This window comes from Bos indicus, chromosome 17 (genome assembly GCF_029378745.1).
Source record: "Bos indicus isolate NIAB-ARS_2022 breed Sahiwal x Tharparkar chromosome 17, NIAB-ARS_B.indTharparkar_mat_pri_1.0, whole genome shotgun sequence".
Taxonomy (NCBI): Eukaryota; Metazoa; Chordata; class Mammalia; order Artiodactyla; family Bovidae; genus Bos; species Bos indicus.
The window spans coordinates 71,397,270-71,403,700 of NC_091776.1; the positions used below are offsets into that span (position 1 = coordinate 71,397,270).

General features: G+C 59.6%; 1 non-coding gene across 1 annotated transcript; it reads left to right on the top strand.

Moving 5' to 3' along the window:
• The first annotated feature begins 5,208 nt into the window (after positions 1-5,208).
• On the top strand, positions 5,209-5,281 carry TRNAQ-UUG (transfer RNA glutamine (anticodon UUG)). The gene has a single exon. It is a non-coding gene; the product is annotated as a tRNA-Gln (tRNA).
• The last annotated feature ends 1,150 nt before the right edge of the window (positions 5,282-6,431 follow it).

Genomic DNA, 6,431 nt, shown 5'->3' on the forward strand with positions numbered 1-6,431 from the left:
GGCGGCACCCAGGTCCTGTCACCAGGAAGGAAACTGAGGCTGGGGCAGGCGTGTCGTGCCCAGGGCCACACCGTCCTCTGGGAACCCCCGGCCTGAGCGGGGGCTCCACGGCCAGCCCAGCGGCCCGCGCTGCTGCGGGGTCCCCCTCAGTCAGCCCACCGCGGCCTCGTGCGCAGACTCATTCTGGCAACAGGCCACTGGCCCCCAGGCCCTGGAGCGCCTCCTTGGCCTCAGGCCTGAGGGCCCACGCTCGGTCTGGGGCCTGTGGGGGCTGTTCCTTGCCTTGGCAGGCGGGGGCCCTGGAGGTGCTCCCACCACTCTAGGCCCCCAGGCAGCCAGCCCCGGGCTCAAATGACAGAACCACAGGGTTCTGCGGGGTGGGGGACCCTCCTCCGTCTCGAGTTCCAGCTTATGACGCAGGGAGCCTCCCACAGGGCAGGTCCCAGCCCACGTTCCCCAACACGGCCCTCTTGCTTAGCCTGGGTCTGTTCCCTCTCTGGCCTCCAAGCCTCGGGGTGGGGGACACCAGTCACCCTCATAGGAGCATCCATCCTTCCAAAACGGTCAGTGACCTTTGAGGAGGCACGTGGAAACACTGACGGGTGGGCTCGGGTCCAGCACCCTGATTTGGAGACCTGGCTGTCCCTTAGTGCCATGTGGCCGTGGAGGAGTCGGGTCACCCCCGCCCCCAGCACCACGGGATAAGCAATGCCACCCCACTGGGTTGGCGTAAAAATCAAGAGACAACCATCGTGACAGGTGTGGGGAGGCTGCAAACAGCGGGTTTTTAGAACGGCCTTGATGAGCACAGGTGCATCGAATCCTCACAACCAGGCTGCCTCTTAACCAAGGGGGAAACTGAGGCTCAGAGCTCTTGCCAGCATTGCCCGTGGCCACTCGCTCAGGAAGTGGCCGTGCGCAGGGGCCTGGGCCGCCCTGACTGGGGGTCGCCGCCTGTGGCCAGGGTGGTGGTGGCGGCGGGGCCCTTGTCAGTCCCTCCCCACCCGTGACTCTCCCGCAGCCTCCGGACGACTCTGCCGGCAGGTGAGGCCGTGGACCTGTCGGGAACCCCCGTTGGCCCGGGACCCGCAGCCCGTCACGCGCTACTTGGGCTGGCAGGGCTGGCCCTAAGCTTCACAGGGTTCAGCGACAGGCTGCTGTGCCCGCTGCTGCCCAGCCTATGAGCCAGCACCCCTTGCCGCCCACCATCCACGAGGGCCCGGACCCGGGGCCCCGGCCCTGGCATCCCCCTGGGGCTCTGTGGCTGTGGGGCCCACGCCCCAGGCCTGCTGCACCGGGTGACCCGCCGGCCGCCTGGCTCCTGCCTCCAGAGCTCGTGGGCGGATGGGGTGATGGGGGCGGAGGTCCCCCGGGAGCCAGTGTGCGGAGGAGGAGGGGGGCCGGCACGTATAAAGGGCCACATTCTCTCCACCTCAGCCTTTCTGCACCGTGGGCCTCGGGGGCCACTGGGCACCAGCCCGGCCCCTGGGGTGAGGAGAAGTGGGGGCCTGCAAAAGGGAGGGACCAGACTCACTCTGACCTCCCCTGGGTGCTCCCTGGACAGCGTCCCCTGGGAGGCCGGAGAAGCGGGAGGTCCGTCTGTGGGCGGGGACTTGGAGGGGACCTCCGGGGACCGGCCCTCAGGTCCGGGCAGGGCCTGGGCACCTGGAGGACGGGACCCAGAGCGGGGCAGAGCTCCTGCCTGAGCCCAGGCTGCTGAACACCCCCTCAACCGGGATTCCCTGGGCCAGGCACATGACTGTGCCGATGGGGCGAGGCCTGTCTCCCGTGGGGCGAACTGCTGCCCACCAGCTCTGGTACCCACCCTCCAGGCCTCCTGTACTTGGTGAGTGGGTGGCTCCACAGGGCAGGGGAGGAGAGACGGCAGTCAGAGACAAAGAGCCCTGTGTTCTCTGCAGGCCCTGGGGGCCCCCATGCGGAGTCCTCCCCCGTGGGGAAACCCAGGGGCGCATGCGGGGGTGGGGGGTGGGCACAGCTGGCAGCAGGAGGCCTGGGGGAAGCAGGACCCACGGGCGGGCTGCAGACCAGGCGCCTCCCTGCCCGCCCAGGCCTGCGTGGGGGGCTGGAGCTCAGCCCCACTGGGAGCTGGGCAGGGACGCCAAGCTAGTCGAACGGTGTCCCTGTGCCTGGCCCAGGGCGCCCCTGCAGGCCAGCGCCAGGGGCGGCGGGCTCCCCCGCCTCGCGGAGCGCCCCAGTGAACCCTCCCTAGAGCTCCGGCCCTCAACGGACTGCGAGCTGGCACTGTGACACTCGTCTGTAGGCGGCCGGATGCCCGGCAGCATCTTGGGCCAGAAGGGCGGCGTCAGGCCTGGGAGGGTAGGAGGGGGTGAGGTTAGGCCCCTGCCTCCCTGCGCCTGGGGGAGCCCTACCCAGAGGGGCTGGAAGGCGTGAGCGGACCCGTTCAGCCCAGCTCTGCTCCCCTCTGTGCAGCTCTATGCTCTCTGCTGTGGGGTCCTCGCCCTTCCCCAGCCTCCTTGCTTTAACGACGTGGACCTGCCCAGTGACCCCCACTCTGGGACAGTGGGCTCGGGCCCCAGGGAACTGGAGGATGAACAGGCCGGCCCGGGCCGAGCGAGCTGCTGAGCTGCATCCTGCGACTCCAGGCTGTGAGTCTGCGGCCTCCCCCCACCCCTCCTCCCTGCCCACCCCAGGCCCGCGTCTGCCAGACCTGGGCCTGACGACTGCGACCGCGTGCAGGGCGTCTCACCGGGATGCTGTGAGGACCGTGGCCGGTGTTGCTGGCTGAGCTCTGGCTGGATGCAGGCGGTGGCAGCTGGTCTCAATCTCCCGGCCTCTCAGATGGATGCCTGCGATGCCCCTGGCCAGGCAGGGGTGTGAAGCGGCTCTGAGCCAGTCTGCCCTGTTCCCATGCAGGTGTCCAGAGCCCCTTTGAGGGGCCCTTGCGAACCCCAGAGAGGCTTCCTCTGTGGGCAGGGACACCCAGGAAGCCGGCTGCAGGCGGAGGAGACACCAGGGGGGCCTGGCTGGGGCCGGTCCGCTCCTAGGCCCAGTCTCGGAGGCGGACAGACCTGGCCTGGTCCCGCCCGTCACCCGTGGACGGTGCGGTCCTCTCAGGGCCCGGCCCCTCATCTTGGGAACAAGGCTCACCGAGCCGCCCCTTGTCCCGCTGGCACGAGGCTGACAAGGCTTGGAAAGGGCCTGCCGCATGGGGGGCACCGGGCAGAGGCTCTGCAGCGTCAGCGGGCCTCCACCCAGGGCTCTCTGGGTGGGAATGGCAAGAGCCCAGGCCCCAGGACAAGGCAGGGCTGACGCCATCTATTTATTTAAGAGCGCTCTGCAGCCTTGGCTGGGGCCAAGCACTGTTCCGATGGCTTTACACCACTTCAGTTCTCTCTGCATCTGCAGGAGGTGAGCGAACTGAGTCAGCAAGAGGTTGAGAGACCTGTCTGAGGTCAAAGGGCTAGGAACGGGGAGGAGCCAGGAGGTGAGCCAGGCAGCTGGCTTCAGTCTGGGGTGCTGCCTGTCTCCCAGCCATCGGGGGCCGAGTCACCCAAATTCCCGCCAGGGGCGCCCCAGCAAGCCAGAGGCCATTCGGCCATCATGACGGCCCTGCTGCCGCAAGGCCAGCTGGGATCTCCCTGGGCCTCTGTCTCCTCGAGTGCAAGACGGGGCGGTGGGGGGAGCACTAAGGAGCCAGGCTCTTCCTCTTCTGGGATGGAGGGACTGGTCAAGAGTGGGCTGGAAGTACTGATGATACTTCTCAGACTGAGCCCCGCTCAGGCATGTGGGATCCGTGCCCGCTTCTGGCAAGCTGGCAGACAGCTGCAGAAGCCTTCGTCCCTCCGGCCTCCGCTTCTTGGGTCGTGCCAGCGTGTTGAGAGCATCAAGAGGAAAGAACGAAAACACGCCTGTCCTCTGCAGGATGGAGGTGACCAACGCGCGGGAACTTCTGTCCTGGAAGGAAGGACGTGTGAGCCCAGACAGAATGTTTTAATTAAAAACCCTTCCTCCTTGGAAGAAAAGCTGCGACAAACCTAGAGAGCGTATTTAAAAAGCAGAGACGTCGCTTTGCTGACCATGGTCTGTAGAGTCAAAGTTAGGGTTTTCCCAGTGGTCGTGTACAGATGTGAGAGTTGGACCATAGAGCAGGCTGAGCGCCGAAGAATTGATGCTTTTGAACTGTGGTGTTGGAGAAGACTCTTGAGAGTCCCTTGGATAGCAAAGAGATCAAACCAGTCAATTCTAAAGGAAATCAACCCTGACTATTCATTGGAAGGACTGATGTTGAAGCTGAAACTCCAATACTTTGGCCACCTGATGCGAAGAGCCAATTCACTGGAAAAGACCCGATGCTGGGAAAGACTGAGTGCGGGACAGTCTGTGTGGAATTGATATCGCGCTTGTGCGTGCTCAGCGGCTCAGCTGTGTCCAGCTCTTTGTGACCCCATGGACTGTAGCCCGCCAGGCTTCTGTGCACGGGATTCTCTAGGCAAGAATGCTGGAGTGGGATGCTATTTTCTCCTCCAGGGGATCTTCCTGACCCAGGGATTGACTCTTGCATCGCAGGCGGATTCTTTACCATTGAGCCACCTGGGAAGCATTCCCAAAGAATTGATCATTGATATTATCTCTTCCTTAAATATTTGGCACATTTCCTCAGGGAAGGCTCACAAGCCTGACGTTTTCTTTGTGGGAAGGTTTTCAACTACAATTCCAATTTAAGAGAAGTAGGGATATTCGGGTTAGCTGTTACTTCTCAGAGGGAGTTTTTGCATTTTCGATCTTCCAAGGAATTAGTCCATTTCATCTGAGCTGTGGAATTTGACATGAAGGTGTTCATAACTTTCTCTTTTATTCTGGCTGTACCGAGAGGCTTGCTGTCTATTTAAAAAAAATCACTAACCTGCTGATGTGTGTATGGATAAGCAAAAGTGGCCTATCCATACAACAGAGTATCATTTAGCCTTAAAAAAAAATGAATTACTGACACATGCTATACCATGGATGAATTTTGAAGGCAAGGTAAGTGAAAGAGGACACAAAATATGATTCCGTGCATGTGAAATGTCCAGCAGGCAAGTTCACAGGAACAAAGCAGGTTAGTGATTTTTTTAAAAAATAGACAGCACTTAACACCTATATTAGGAAAAAAGAAAGGTCTTGGGTCAATGGTCTCAGCTATATCAATCTTGGACAAGAAGATATCACTGAAGAATCTAGAAGAATCCCCTGGCGGTCCAGTGGTTAGGACTCAGCACTTTGACTGCTGTGAGCCAGGGTTCAATCCCTGGTCAGGGGACAAGATCTTGCAAGCCTCTCGGTACAGCCAGAATAAAAGAGAAAGTTATGAACACCTTCATGTCAAATTCCACAGCTCAGATGAAATGGACTAATTCCTTGGAAGATCGAAAATGCAAAAACTCCCTCTGAGAAGTAACAGCTAACCCGAATATCCCTACTTCTCTTAAATTGGAATTGTAGTTGAAAACCTTCCCACAAAGAAAACGTCAGGCTTGTGAGCCTTCCCTGAGGAAATGTGCCAAATATTTAAGGAAGAGATAATATCAATGATCAATTCTTTGGGAATGCTTCCCAGGTGGCTCAATGGTAAAGAATCCGCCTGCGATGCAAGAGTCAATCCCTGGGTCAGGAAGATCCCCTGGAGGAGAAAATAGCATCCCACTCCAGCATTCTTGCCTAGAGAATCCCGTGCACAGAAGCCTAGCGGGCTACAGTCCATGGGGTCACAAAGAGCTGGACACAGCTGAGCCGCTGAGCACGCACAAGCGCGATATCAATTCCACACAGACTGTCCCGCACTCAGTCTTTCCCAGCATCGGGTCTTTTCCAGTGAATTGGCTCTTCGCATCAGGTGGCCAAAGTATTGGAGTTTCAGCTTCAACATCAGTCCTTCCAATGAATAGTCAGGGTTGATTTCCTTTAGAATTGACTGGTTTGATCTCTTTGCTATCCAAGGGACTCTCAAGAGTCTTCTCCAACACCACAGTTCAAAAGCATCAATTCTTCGGCGCAAAGCCTGCTCTATGGTCCAACTCTCACATCTGTACACGACCACTGGGAAAACCCTAACTTTGACTCTACAGACCTTGGTCAGCAAAGCGACGTCTCTGCTTTTTAAATACGCTCTCTAGGTTTGTCGCAGCTTTTCTTCCGAGGAGGAAGGGTTTTTAATTAAAGCATTCTGTCTGGGCTCACACGTCTTTCCTTCCAGGACAGAAGTTCCCGCGCGTTGGTCACCTCCGTCCTGCAGAGGACAGGCGTGTTTTCGTTCTTTCCTCTTGATGCTCTCAACACGCTGGCACGACCCAAGAAGCGGAGGCCGGAGGGACGAAGGCTTCTGCAGCTGTCTGCCAGCTTGCCAGAAGCGGGCACGGATCCCACACGCCTGAGCGGGGCTCAGTCTGAGAAGTATCGTCAGTACTTCCAGC